Genomic DNA, 15,800 nt, shown 5'->3' on the forward strand with positions numbered 1-15,800 from the left:
TACATATGTTGTTGTGGATCAAGGATGCACCTAAATTTGGAACAGATCCGGATGACTTAGTGATGAATTTCATAGAACAGTATTCTACGTGTGCTGTTCCAAAGGCAACGGAGAAGAAAAGCCTAAGAGAACAAGTTCTACGTTTCCAAAGCCATCGTTGTGGAAAGTACTGTCGTCGTAAATTCAGAAACAAGGACAAGTTCTACACCAAATGTCGTTTCAACTTTCCACGACCGGTGATTTCTAAAGGAAGAGTGAACAGTTTGATGTCTTCGCTGCGACATAATGTGACGAGGAAATCACCCAAAAATACATACAATTTGAAAAGGAACGAAGAGTCCAAGTACATCAACGACTACAACCCAGTGATTTTGTCCATGTGGAATGCTAACATGGATATACAGTTTGTGGCTGACAACTGTATGGCTGTGGCTCGGTATGTGACATCTTACATCACCAAAAAAGAAAAGACAGAATTGAAGGATATGTGGGAGGACATTTCCCATGAAAAGAGCCTCAGCAAGAAGTTGTACAGTTTCAGTCTGAAGATGTTGTCGCATCGAGAAATCGGAGCTTACGAATGTTCTGACCGGTTGTCTTCAGCAAGTCTCTATGCCAAATCCAGGAGTATCGTTTGGGCGAGTCTTGGTCTTGCTGCAATGCGAAATCGAGTTCTAAAACCTGTCCGGGAAATTGGGTATTTGGCAGAAAAGGAACCAAACAGTACCGACATTTTGAAGACCAACATGTTGGATACATATTATCCAAATCGAAGCAGTCACCTTGAGAATGCTTGTCTATATGAGGTTCTACAAAATTATATATTCAAGAGGAACATCAAAGAAGATATTGAGAAAGGAGTGTATGCTGTAATTGGAAGTGAGGGATGTCTGGTCAAGCAAAGAAAATGCCAATTAGTAAACCATCGAAAATTGAGTGGCGAATCTCCAGAAAAAAAGGAGTTTTTCTATTTAGCACTTTTGCAACTTTTCAAGCCTTGGCGTGCAGAAGAGGAACTGCTTGGAGATTTCCTCTGTTACGAAGACTCCTTCACTGCTGCTAAGGAGACCATAGAATGTCCTGCTTTTCCCAAATATCAAGAAATGTTGACTTTGGAAATTGAGCAGGAAGCAACGATTGCAGCCGAGATTGCCAGAGACAGTTCTCAGGACAGTCAGAGTTCTGTTTCATTGAGTCAGGATCCACTAGGAGGACCTATTATCAAAAATGAAGCTGCCACTGCTATGAATGAAGTGGAAAGAGCCATGGCACATGCTCAGGAGGATGCAGTTAACTTAGAAGACTTGGAAAAACAACTCAACGTTGAGCAGAGGAAAATATATGATGAAGTTACCAAGCAAATTGAGCATGGATTAAGTCATGAGAAGAAAGAGTGCTCATGTACATCGTTGAAGCCTGTCCGACTGTACGTGAGTGGAGAAGCGGGAACTGGAAAAAGTTTCCTCATTAAAGCAATTTCATGTTATTTGCAGGAAAGGACTGAGACATCGTTGTCTTGTGTTGTTACCGCTCCTACTGGACTGGCAGCACATAACATTAAAGGTATTACTTTGCATCGTCTACTGATGCTGCCAGTGGAGCATGACAACAAATTACAATACCACAAGTTATCTGGGGATGCTTGTTGTAAAGTTTCAAGAGTCTTGAGGAAAATGAAACTTCTTATCATTGACGAAGTAAGCATGGTTTCCAATGTCATGCTTGCCTTTGTGCATTTGAGAATGCAAGAAGTTCTTAAAACTGAGTATGATGTGTTATTTGGTGGCAAACACATCATTGTTTTTGGAGATCTTCTGCAGCTGACACCAGTAAAAGGACAACCTGTGTTCAAAATACTCACGCATGAAGATACCAGGAAGTGCCTAGGGAGCATTGGCAACGTCAATATATGGTTAAATTTCAATTATGCTGAACTGCATGAAAATATGCGTCAGGCGACGGATGAAGATTACAAGAATATTCTACAAGATATTAGAATTGGAAAAGTGACCGAGCATGGGAAAGAAGCTTTAAATGCACGATTACTGTCAAATTTATATCCCGAACAAGACATTGTGCCTGAGAATATTTTTCAGAAAATTACTGAGAAGAAATCCGGAATATGTTTGATGCCAACTCTTGCAGAATGTGCCATCTTCAACAACAAAATGTTGAATTTAGAAAAGCAAGAGATTGTGAAACTTGAAGCATTTGACAGAATAGAGCATATGGGATCAACAATTATTTTGTCTGAGAATTTGAAATCAAAATTGGATTCATTAGAGAAGACTATATCTAAAACAGCGGGTTTTGAAAAGACTTTGAATGTGTTTAAATTGCCGAATCATTTTGAGAAGGAATTTACATGTTGAAAGAGGTCTGGTAAATGGATCAATGGGTAATGTTGTTGATTTTGAGAAATACAGAAATAGAGATGGAATTGAATTTTTAAAAATTAAATTTGATGGCATTGAGGAAGTACAGCTAATTGGTCGTTGTTCTGCTAGGTTTTTGCTTGTTAAAGACTTATATGTTCGCCGTAAACAGTTTCCTGTTTGCTTGGCATATGCGGTGACAATCCATAAATCGCAAGGTTTAAGTGTAGATAGTGCATTGGTGAATATTGGCAGTTCTGTGTTCAAGGAGGGTATGGCATATGTAGCATTGTCACGAGTAAGAACTTTATTGGGATTGTACTTGATTGACTGTGATGTCACAAACATTTGTGCTGATCTAGATTGTGTTAAGGAATACAATAGGTTAAGAAAAGAGTATGCGCCACATTTGCCTCAATATCCTTTGTTTGAGAAACGTGTGGTAGGCTGGAAACGAAGAAATATCAGTATTAGTAGGGAGGTTGTAGCAAAAAGCCCAAAAGTCGATGAACCAAAAATTGTAAGCAGAAAGAAAGTGTATTCTGTTGAAGATGTTGTCGGTTTTCAATTTGAAAACAGTTCTGGTGTCAACTGCTATGCAAATGTAGTGGTTAATGTTCTCTTTTCACTAGAGACTTTAAAAGAACAGATTGTGTTCAATTCGGAACAAAGTTTATGCTGTTTGTTAAATTCTGTGTTAGAGAAATGTAGCACTGATCGAACAAAAGTAGAAAGTGTGTCTGAAGTTCGTTATCTGTTAGATGAATGTTCAGGTCAAACAGACTTCTCTGAAAATAATCAGCAGGATTGTCAGGAGTTTTTAATGCATATGCTTGATGTATTGCAAGATGAGGGTGTAGATGTAGATCACCTGTTTGGGCTTTCTTATCAATGGCAGCATGACTGCGAGAACTGTATGGTATCAAGTACTACTAGTGTAGACTCAGAAAGATTTATATATTTAACTTTGCCAGACAGTAAATCAGTCTCCTTTAATAAGCTAGTAAATGCAGCTGATCACAACAAGGAGTGTAGCCAATGTAAATCTGAAATGATGTCAACATTATTTATACGAAGATATGGCCAGTATGTCATTTTAATGATCCAACGATGTAGGCCTGATGGATCAAAATTGTCAACTTTAATAAAAAATGTTGTTGCTTCTCAGCTGTCAATATCAGGAAGGACTTTTGTAACTGTAGCAATTATCTATCACGATGGTCCTTCAACAACATCAGGACATTACACAGCTTATTTAAAGTCTAGAAACGGCTGGTCATTCTGCAACGATTCTGTTGTACCTTTCAAAAAAAATTTGCCATTTGACCTTAACAATTCTTACCTGGTGTTTTTAAAACCAAAATTTTAAGGAAAGAATCTCGGGATTTCCTCTGAGGAATTGCAAAAGGTTCATGAAGTAGAGGGAATGTAAGTCTGCAATGCTGTCTAGATTATTGGTCCAAAACTTTTAATTATAATGTCATTCTAAAAATCCAACTATATAAACCTGATGCAAGTAAGTCTGCTTCATAGTAAGCAGTATCAGTGTCATAGGAAAAGGAGAACATGAGTGAGAAAGAAGGGTAAGATATTAGTAGTCCAGGATTGTGAAAGTAATCTTAAATGTTTTCTTTTTGAAAGTTGCGAAAATAGAAAATGACGGGATTTCATTATAAGAATTACAAGAGTTGAAAAACGCTGCAACATGATTTGGCCAAGTGGAAACATGTGGTAGAATGTGAGAAGTCTTTTATTGTATGTAACATATTTTTCAAAACGATGGAGGTTTTCTTTCAGAAAGTGGCGGGTTGAAAATATTTATAGCACAACAGAGTGTACGCTGTTCATAGGACATCCTTCGACGTTATGGAAAGTAAGTTAATTTTAAGGAGTTTTGAATTCAGATTTCTTAGGTTGTATGGGTTTTTTAAACACAATCATTTTGATTGTGTTTTTTTTTCCCGCTGTTACATGATGAATACCTTCAAGTCACTGATTTAAGTGAAATTTGAAACATTCTGAGAACAGCAAAAATAAACCATTTAACATGTATAATTAATGTTCTACTTTTTGTACTTATGATATACATTTAGAAATGTGAGGTAGATATGGAGAAACTGAGGCTTCTGTAAGTGTCAAAGTTAATGCTTACAGTGCTGCACTTCTGGGTACTGTTTTTTTTTGAAAACTGAATAGGCCTCACCTTAAAGAAACCTCTTGAAAGGACACATCTTATTTGCATCCTGAAACAATCATTTAAAATGTTAGACACAATTTTATGATGGCCTTACATCTTTTTTGCGCTGCTATTGCATCACTATTGTGAGACATCAGCAGTGCAAAAGATGCACCATGTTCCAAAATAGGCCTCACTTCATCAGCATCAAGATACTGTTTGTTTAAAATATATATCTTTAGGATTGTGTAGGGGACGTAGAGCAGCGGAGGCTTCTGTAAATGTCAAAGTTGTTGAAAAGCTGTTTCTTCTTGAACCTTTTCCCTTGTCTTTTCAAATTTTTAAATACATGTTTTAATATTTATGAAATGTTTGTTCTCTCTTTTACAGATTGAAAGTATGAAAAAATATTTGAAAAAGTTAACAAGAATTATAAGGTAAATGTTTTCTACTCTTTTTACCCGCAATCCACTGCTGATGATGTCACTGACTATGTCATGAATGATGTAATAAGTGGACATGACTTACTTCATTGGTAGGCCTTCACATGTATTAATGCATACACTGCTGCACTTCTGCGTACTGTTTCATATGCTGGACTACATCTGCACTATGAGATACCTAAGCAAAGGCAACACAGGTGATGTGATTGTGAAATGAGCAAAACAAACTCCACGTTTTTCAATTAAATTACTTGTGTTTTCTAAGTTTACGAATGACATTGTGCAGATGAAGTTTAGGTCTGTCTATGGACACAGAAGAGGTCTGGCCGTTGTTCAAGAGTGAAGTGGACATGTTTTACTTCAATGGTAGGCCTTCACATGTATTATCTCCTCTGTATTCTTCAACAAGCATAAATTTGATATGCAACCCTGAGTAGGCCTCACCTTAAACAAACTTTTGGAGAGGACACACCTTATCGTCATCCTGAATCAATCATTTAATCTATCACATTTAACATCTATTAGTTCTACTGCTTCATTTCTTTAATCCTTACTTTCCTGCGTTTGCTACTTCCCTCATTCCTTTCTCTATTACTTAATTATTCTACTCCTTCCAGTATTTTTCTCAGTCCCTCTCTTCTCATACTTCTTCATTCTTATTCACTCATTCTGTCTCTATTAATGTTACTGTTTCTGAATGATCTCAAAAAATTTTTTAAAACAAGAACAGTAAGTATAAGGGTAGGAAACAGACAGTTATGTTACAAGAAAGACAGCTATAGGAAGTAAACAAAAGATACTGTTACTCGCAATCCACTGCTGATGATGTCACTGACTATGTCAAGAATGATGTAATATGTGACATGATCAGAAGGGGATTGCGGGTAACAGTATCTTTTCTTTACTCCCTATAGCTGTCTTTCTTGTAACATAACTGTCTGTTCCCTTCCCTTATACTTACTGTTCTTTTTTTTAAAACATTTTTTTGGTTCGCTCCTGGTTCGCGTACCGGAGTGCGAACTGGGAGCGAACTAAAAGAAATAGAGGTTGGCAGAGTTTCAAAAATTCTACCAATTTTTTTTATAATGGGGAGGTAGTTCCGAAAAGAACTTTGTTGTTTTAAATTTTTTTAATTATTTTTCTGAACATTTTTTATATTTTTTTTGTTTTTTCTGAACATTTTGTAATTTTTTTGTTTTTTGGGGGGGGGAACAAAAATGATTCATTGAAAAGGGCTCAACAGGAGCAACGAAAAAAAGAAGAATTTATTTTTTGGGGCGTTTCAGGCAAACATGATTATTGATAGCTTTCACTATAAGAGTAATGCTACTTTCTCGGTAGCATATTAATTGGTTGCACCGCACGCAGACTTGCTTTACTTCCCCCATGTCCATTTGAATGTTCGGGACCACCTCCCTCGCCTCTGGTCCCGATACTTCTTGGACGACAGATCTTCTCGCCATTGCCGGGGGATTTTGCTGTTCATCACGAAGTTGGGCAGCACTATAATTGTTTGGGTGCCACCTACTCATATGCCTGTGCATCGTGTAATTTCCGAAGCTGTATTTCTTGTCAGTCCCCCTTGAAAGTCGGTCGTCGCAAATACGGCAAAACACATATCTGGCATTGACTTTTTTTTGCCCTGCTGGAAATTTAAAAAATTGCCAGATGTAGTTTTCTTTTCTATTGTACCTCCTGGGCTCCTCTGGCAAAAACTCAGGCTCTTCCTCCTCTTCCTCCTCTTCTTGATCTTCCTCTTCTTCTATGATTGCTTGAGCAGGTGGTCCACTCTTCCCATGAGAAGGTGGAGGTGGTGGTGGGGGTACACTAGCTGAAGCAACTATTGAAGCCATTGCTCAACAATAAAAAAGGGTCTTTCTCTCACCAAGATGAAAGTCAGAGTGAGGAAAGAAGGAGGGGTTTTCATCATTTGGGAAAAGCAAAAGTTCTAAACCAATGAAAAGTGTTAATTTTAGATCACATGACCTAGTATTACATCATTAGGAAACCAAAAGTGAAATGAACCAATGAAAAGTGTTATTACCGAGTCACATGACCTGCTGTGTTTACGTTTCGCGCTTTGCGCCGCTTTCCGGTCCGCTTCCGGGTCCGCTAACTTGGCGCGTCCAATGACGTATTACGCGACAACGCAAAACGTCATGCTAACGTAACAGTTACGCTAAAGGAACGTTTACCCGTTCGCGGACCGAGTCGCGGCTTTAAATTGAGCTAACGGGAAGCTGACCGGTTCGCGGACTGGGAGCGAAACAAAAAAATTTTTTTTTTAAAAATTGTCTAAAAAACATGTAAAATATATTTTAAGATTTAAAGAAGAATACATTTTACAGCTACAGATATTAGCTTTTAAAAAAACATTGAAATTCAATGAAAAAACCATAGGTTATAGACCATATATAGTTAGGAATTTGCTATTAAAAAACCATTGAAATTCACTGAAAAAACCATAGGTTATAGACCATATATAGTTAGGAATTCGCATTTACAAAACCTTATTTTACTCACACAAAACCATTGAAATTCCATATATAGTTAGTTGCACTAACTATATATCGCGCACCCGCAATCCACTGCTGATGATGTCACATATTACATCATTCATGACATGGTCAGTGACATCACTGATGACATCACTGATGACTGAGGGTGGTTGAGGAGGCTCATATATGTTGATACTTGTCTTCCAGCGGCTGCGCGTGAGCGGTTTTTATTTTTTTTGCCGCTTGACTTCTGTTAACGTTCGATTCGAAGGAAATCAGGAAGTGGTGACCGCCATTTTGACACTGCGAGTAAATGTATTGTTAAAAATAATTGTTATAAATTAATTCTTATTGATAAACATTGTCTGCGCCATCTTGCTTTTTTCCAATGCCACACTTTTGTCGTGCACGGCAGCCATTTTAGATGCCTTGACCAGACCCACTCTCTGCACGCCGCCGATCCTCAGCATGGCTCCCCACCCTCGCAAGCATCTCCCCCACGCACTGGTCACCCCTGCTCTCTCTCTCATGCATGGGCCATAAACCTCCCCCCATCTGCGCTGCTCTTCCCTGAGTATCACACCCTGTGCCCGCCCGACACCTCCCTTTCACCCTATTCACTACCGCACCCTCTGACACTCCTCTTCCTCTGTGTCTGATTGTCCAGGCCGGTCCCAGGCTATCACCTAGCCCTGCGGATGTAGTTTATGGCCCCAACTGTAAAGAATCACCCCTGTTCAAAGGAGTTACAGTAGATCAAGGCCCCCACCTCATGAGATCCGTCACACCACACGCGTTCCTACTATCTGATAACGATCCTGTATTGTGATTGGGGAGGGGATTCTCACTGTAAGGGTGTGTGGGACCGAGCCTGAAGCGGAAGATTCCAGGGATGCCTTTTTGTACTTCAAAGTCTTCACAATTATGTGTCACATTAAAAATATATAGCACTCCAACAAAGTAGTAGGATTATAACACTTTTATAACTTATAAATATATACAATGCTCCCACAAAGTAAACACGTTAAAAAAAAACTTTTTAAACAACTATTTACATGACATTGCTTTAACCAGGATAGACAAAGAAATGACACAGTGATGTAAAAGTTTCTGAAAGAAATGCCAAGAACGTCCCATGTGAAAATGAATTTTATCTGGCAATTTTTTTCTTTTCTCATGAAAAGAAAGTTAAAGCCAGGTTCGTTACCTGCCTCATCTGCAAAAAAAAAACTCTCGAGAGGGACCGAAAAAAAATATAGCTATGGTAATCATACCATGCATCGGCACATGGAGAGGTGGCACCCTCTTAATTATCCTAAAGCACAACTTCGAGATTTGGTGGATAACCCCCGACCGGCAAAAACATCCACCAATGACTTAGCAATAAGTGAGTCAGAGGCAAGGGAAACGGTCCCAAATCTGCAAAAGAACTTTGGGCAGATGAGATTGACTTGCGTAGCTTGTGGAAAATTAATTTCATGCGGAGAGATGAGTATTACTTTAATAAATAGATCATATGAAAATCATCAATGTCCAAAACGTCCTAGAAAGTAATTTTTGTCATTTTTGAGGAAGAGAGATAACCTAAAGTGGTACGGGGTCATTTTCGTTCGTACTAGGGGGGCCAGGTGACATTCCTTCGGGGTGGCTTAGGGGCATTTAAAACAGCTTTCCTGATACAGGTAGCATATAAAGTAGAGGCTAAATACCATGATCTTTATCGATTGCTTTATGCTGTACAAAAATGAAAAACACATACAACAAATCTGGACCATTCATATTTTCAATTTTTCTGCGTACTATACTTTTTAACCCTTAACTAATTGAGCTGCTTCATTTCACCTGCTTTTTAAAAAAAAAAAAAAAAACGGAAACAGTGGCCATTTATTCGAAACTTACCAATCTACGCGTTACAACTACGTTTGCTTTTTCAAAAACCTTTAATAAAAATGTTGGTGCCCAAATACGGGCCTACAACCCCGTGGGCCGGCCACGGAGCAGGCTGGAACTGTAAATGAGGGGGGGGTATTTATTTGTGGAAAACATAACAGAAAGTCAGTGGTCGTTGATTTCATAGTAAAAAGTGCGACAAGTGCAACAAAATCATATCGATAATTCATTGTGAGCATGTACCAAAAGTGCCGACAATTCGAACCTTCAATAATAAATACAGTAATCAATGATGCATTAGAACTTAATATCAATTCATTGTTCGAACGTGTAATCAGTACCCGTCCCATGTCAATTCATTGTTCCAACGTATAATCAATACCCATCCTGGATCAATTCATTGTCCGAACATATAATCCGTCTTATCCCATATCAATTCATGTGCAAAAAACTGCATACATATCTCATGATATCAAGGCTGAGCAATCGGGGCACAACAAGGAGTTGAGAGTTTCATTTGTACCGGCGCCATTTTGGGTGAGGTCAGGAAGGTCCAAGTATAGTCAAAATGTATCCACCAACTCGTGGTTGGACCGGGACCTCATTCGGCAGTCCAAAAGTTTTCGTTGAAGGGTAGCAGAGGGGACTGGCGACATGAACCATCAGTCAAAGTGGGGTGGGAGGCAACAATCTCTCCTACCGGGTCATACTGGTGTCCCACCGGAACTGATCAAGTTGGTAGTCTTGCTGGATTTTGGTCATTTCAAGACTGAGGCCGGCGCCGGCATGAGCGCGCCGACGTCCCGCGGCTACGTCGTGGTCGTTTCGTGGGTGATCATGGCAGTCATTTCCCATCGGGGGTGTCTGCGGGGGTCGGGGGCCCCCGTGGCTCTTATAGAATCTTCAAAGTTGAGGAGAATGTTTCTGGACGCAGGACTCATTTTCTAGTTGAACTCAGAAGCGCCGTTGCACCGCAACAGTGGACGAGACCCCCGCTGGGTGAGCGGAGCATCATTGCCTTGCAATAGTGGACGAGACCTTTTGTCGGGTGAGTGCAGCGCCGCTGCATCGCAAGAGTGGAGGAACCCTTGTCGGGTGAGTGGAGCATTGGGGGTGCAGCTCGTTCGCGCCGCCTCTCCCTCCCAGCGCACCCCACGCCGACACCTGGCGTTGATATCCGTGATGTCCTGACTAGGCGATAAGAGGGGGGGGTCGGAGGCAGAGGCAAGACATCCCCCCCCGTGGCCTGCAGGGCGCCGCTTCAGGACCGAACGGGGAGCTCATACCAAGCCGGGGCCAGACCAGGAGATACGAGGGGAGGGGGGGGTCGGTGGCATGTGCAAGACATCCCCCCCCAGTGTTGTCGCAGCCATTAAAGAAAGAAGAGGGATCCCGTCGGCGTCGGCTCCTCTCCTGGCCCAGGGGGGGGGGGTCGGTGGCATGTGCAAGACATCCCCCCCCAGTGTTGTCCCAGCCATTATTGAAAAAAGAAGAAGATACCGTCGGCCTCGGCTCCTCTCCTGGTCCACCTTATGCGACGACCCTTTTGTTGGGTGAGTGGAGTGTTGGGGGTGCAGCTGAGGGGCCCCCACCTGTGGGGGTGGGAGAGGCTTGTTCGCGCCGCCTCTCCCTCCCAGCGCACCCCACGCCGACATCTGGCGTTGATATCCGTGATGTCCGGACCAGGCGATAAGAGGGGGGGGGTCGGAGGCAGAGGCGAGACATCCCCCCCCGTGGCCTGCAAGGCGGCAGAAGAAGGGAATCGGGAGACCAGTACATTTCGGGCCATCCACCCCACGGCTGATGGCGGTTAGCTGGGCTCCGCCCTGCACGTGTTGAGGCCTCATCTTCCGGATGGGCGTAACCGTGGCCGTGTTGCACTTCGGGAGTTTCCGGAATGGGGGTAGGTATCTGCTGATTTGTATCTATTTCATGTTACCGTTAATGGGCGTGGCGGGCGGTGGGACAGACATGCTTGGAGCAGTGGGGGGTTTGCTGAGCCTAGCTACCTCGTGGCTGCCGTAACGTCAAGCTTGGCTTCTTTCACCACTTCCATGTTTCTTATTTCTAGCGAAGTCAAAAACTCATCAGTGGCCTACTGATTTTGTTTGATTTCTTTCCCTTCCTTTTCAAGTGTGTTTCATGCTAAAGTTTCTGTTTAACAGGATACAGTGATTACTTCGTATTTTACATATGTCATCTTTATTAGGGGTACTCTCCGGTTGAGCCAGATGATGTACCTCTAATAAATGGTCCGGGTGGAACTAGTTTCTCAATCAGTGGGGAGTAGATGGGCATGACAGATTACAACGGGGGACAAAGGTCCGCATTACCCACCCTTCACTACTTGCAAAGACTAGACAGAATATTTCTATTCCACGTTATTTGTAAACAGAGAATACCTCGAAAGAACTATTCCTTGAACAATAAATGTCCAGCCAATCAATCAATCAGTGGGGAGAAAAACAGGCATGACGGATTACAACGGGGGACAAAAGTCTGCATTACCTATCCTTCACTATCTGCAAAGGGAGACAGAATATTCCTATTCTTCTCTGTTTGTACACAGGGAATATCTCAAAGAGCAATAATCGATAAAAAATTAGTAGGATTATAACAGTTTAATAACTTATAAATATATACATCGCAACAAAAACAGTAAACACCTTAAAACATTTTTTATTAAAACAGAAGCAACAATGACAACTAACAGTAGTGATATCCTGGGCGGGTGATGGAACTGGGATTGTTAATGGAAAAAGATCTACAGAGAAAGCTATTGGTGAATTATACTTCTCCGGAAATTTAAAACTCACAAATGTTTTATTTGTGTAATCGTTTCAGGTCAAACGGATTGTTGAAAAATGTTCAGAATGGAAGAGTCACCAAAAGGCAAAAAGTACACTCATGTATGAAAATCTTACTATTAATGCTTGACTGAGGCCAAGGAGATCAGAGTGCATGAGTCTCATGCTCGATCGATTGAGCTAGCCGGATCGGGCAACAAAAAGTATAAAATAGTTATGTAAATAGTTATTTAATAAAATGTTTTACCCTGTTACTTTGCTGGTGTGTTGTATATATTTATAATATTTGCATAGGGTTTGTCGTTATTTTGGGTGGGGTGGGTGGTGGAGACGAGCTGTCTTGCAGCCATCATGGTGTGGAGCTCAGTTCATCTCACTAGTTTCGTATTTCTCATGAGGGGTTGTTCCTAATGTTTCTATTTTAGCGAGGTCAAAAAGAGATACCATTAGTGGCCTATTTATTTTGCTCGATTCCTTTTGTTTTTTAAATCGATTTTTCACTATCTGCAAAGACTAAACAGAGTATTGCGACTCTGTGCTTGTTTGTAAATAGAGAATGAACCAAAGAGAACCAATTCTAAAACAGTAAATGCTTGGATAACAATCAATCAAATAGAGAGAGAAGCAGGCACGACGGATTACAACGGGGGCAAAGGCCTGCGTTAACTACCCTTCACTATCTGCAAAGAGAGAGTACTCCTAAGAGAAAAGAGGGGGGTGAGGGGGGGCAGCGTTCAAAGCACATCAGCGTGCATAAACACGAAAATGTTTTTACCTATCACGTACTTGACATTTGACAGCTTTTGATATTTGCTATTAAAAAACCATTGAAATTCACTGAAAAAACCATAGGTTATAGACCATATATAGTTAGGAATTAGCATTTACAAAACCTTGAAAATTCACTGAAAAAACCATAGGTTATAGACCATATATAGTTAGGGATTAGCATTTTCAAAACCTTATTTTACTCGCACAAAACCATTGAAATTCGCATATATAGTTAGATGTACTAACTATATATCGCGCACCCGCAATCCACTGCTGATGATGTCACATATTACATCATTCATGACATGCTCAGTGACATGACAAAAAGAATTTGTAAAGGTAAGTTATCGTTTATATATTTTAGATAAAGAGTAGTATGCTTTTTTGCGTAAATAAGAAAGTCAGCTGTGTATTTAAAATGATGTTTTGCGTCAAGTGTTTGCATTCTGCTTTCAAAGGCGATTTTGCATTCTTCATTTACAGAATCGGAAAAATTATTGGTTCGGTAAAATACCGAATCGGTAATTTTACCGATTCTGTAAATTTGCTATGTAGGGGGGACTCTTCTGAGTCCCAAATGACTTAACGAATCGGTATTTTAGCATGAAATCAAACTTCATGGTAAAATACCGATTCCGGTGTGCATGCACATGTGTGCATGCACACGTATGTCATGTGAAAGGCAGACCTGCCCTTAGGGCAGGTATGCCTGCCACATGGCACCTGTGCCTGTTTTGAGGGTGCCAGAGGGTGTCAAAGTGATACCCCCTGCACCCTTGTGAATTCTTTAATTACCGATTTGGTAAATACCGAATCGGTAATGCCTAATCATTCCCATGGGCTTCAAAGCCCATAGGAATGATTAATTGTTTGGGTTACATAGCCATGTTAAAAGAAAATGATGCATAAGTGTTGCACGGGCATTGTAAATACCCTCCTATGTGTGCTTAGCAATTTCAAGTCACTTTCTCTGGGTTCAAGGGCCTTGTAAATACGTCCCCATGTGTGTCTGGTCATTTGATGTCACTTTCCTCGTAGTGCAAGGCCCTTGTAAATACGCCCCCATGTGTGCCTGGCAAATTTTCATTTTGATTGTTTGAGTTACATAGCCATGTTAAAAGTTATTGAAAAAAAGGTGCAAGTTCCTTAAAAAAAACGTTTTCATGTGTATTGGGGCATTTTAAGTCTGTTCCCCATGAATGTAGGTGTATTATTGTTTTACATAAAAGGTTTTAAAACTTTGTTTGAAATCAAATGCATGCACACTTAGGGCCCGATGTAGGTGGTCGTTTCAGGCCATTTACCGACCGGTAACGGCCGATTTCTGTCGTTTCCGATCTGTAAATGGCGAATCGGTATGTAGGGGCCTAAATCCAGGGCCACATGTAGGTAAATCTACATTTACAGAATCGGTGAAATTGTTTTTGATGGTAAAATGATGTGACTCCTGCAATGCGTTGCTTTTGCGGAACAGATATATGATGCAATTGTGTTGTTAATGTTACGGTGTACATGTAAAAAATGATGCATAAGTATTGCACGGGCATTGTAGATACTCTCCTATGTGTGTTTAGCAATTTCAAGTCACTTCCCCCGGGTTCAAGGGCCTTGTAAATACGTCCCCATGTGTGTCTGGTCATTTGAAGTCACTTTCCTCGTAGTGCAAGGCCCTTGTAAATACGCCCCCATGTGTGCCTGGCAAATTTTCATTTTGATTGTTTGAGTTACATAGCCATGTTAAAAGTTATTGAAAAAAAGGTGCAAGTTCCTTAAAAAAACGTTTTCATGTGTATTAGGACATTCCCCATGAATGTAGGTGTATTATTGTTTTACATAAAATGTTTAAAAACTTTGTTTGAAATCAAATGCATGCACACTTAGGGCCCGATGTAGGTGGTTGTTTCAGGCCATTTACCGACCGGTTACGGCCGATTCTGGCCGTTTCCGACCGGTAAATGGCCAATCGGTATGTAGGGGCCTAAATCCAAGGCCACATGTAGGTAAATCTACATTTACAGAATCGGAAAAATTATTGGTTCGGTAAAATACCGATTCCGGTGTGCATGCACATGTGTGCATGCACACGTATGTCATGTGAAAGGCAGACCTGCCCTTAGGGCTGGTTTGCCTGCCACATGGCACCTCTGCCTGTTTTGAGGGTGCCAGAGGGTGTCAAAGTGATACACCCTGCACCCTTGTGAATTCTTTTATTTTATTCATTTTTATAGCATTGTTGAATCTAATTCTTACTGTTATTGATTTACTGTTTGGTTGTAGTGGTTAAAAACATTTTTTATTATATTTGACCACAGATTCAAATGCAGATTATTTGGAAATTAGAGAATGCCGTCTAACATTTTGCAGCAGTCCTCTACATTAGAATTACCTCAACGGACGAAGAGAACACCGGGTAAGAGAACAAAATCATTCCTTAGAAACATTTGTAGAAACAAAAGTATAACTACAGAACAAGTTTTAGTCCAGAAAAAGAGAGACAATTTAAATGGAAAGGAAAGGCCCGTCAAAAAAGTTTGTGCTAGAGCAGGAGATAACTCTGTGCATGGCAGTAGAAGGGCAAATATATTCAGGGACATTCGGAAGCGAATTTTCCGCAACAGGGTAATTGTCAATTTGCTAAAACAATTTAAAAAAGGTCAACAGAAAGTGTCATTTTATAGGAAAAAGAAAAATGTAGAGAAAATTATTGATCAGGCTTTTGAAATTAAGCGAAAGTTATTTATTTTGGTAATTAATAGAATTAGGAAACTAAACAAGGTAATCTATGTTTTCAAATCTAATAGTAGATGGAAGAGAGAAGTTAATCGAAGTAATTTTTGTGA

The sequence above is a fragment of the Lissotriton vulgaris genome, chromosome 6, assembly GCF_964263255.1.
Source record: "Lissotriton vulgaris chromosome 6, aLisVul1.2, whole genome shotgun sequence".
Lineage (NCBI taxonomy): Eukaryota > Metazoa > Chordata > Amphibia > Caudata > Salamandridae > Lissotriton > Lissotriton vulgaris.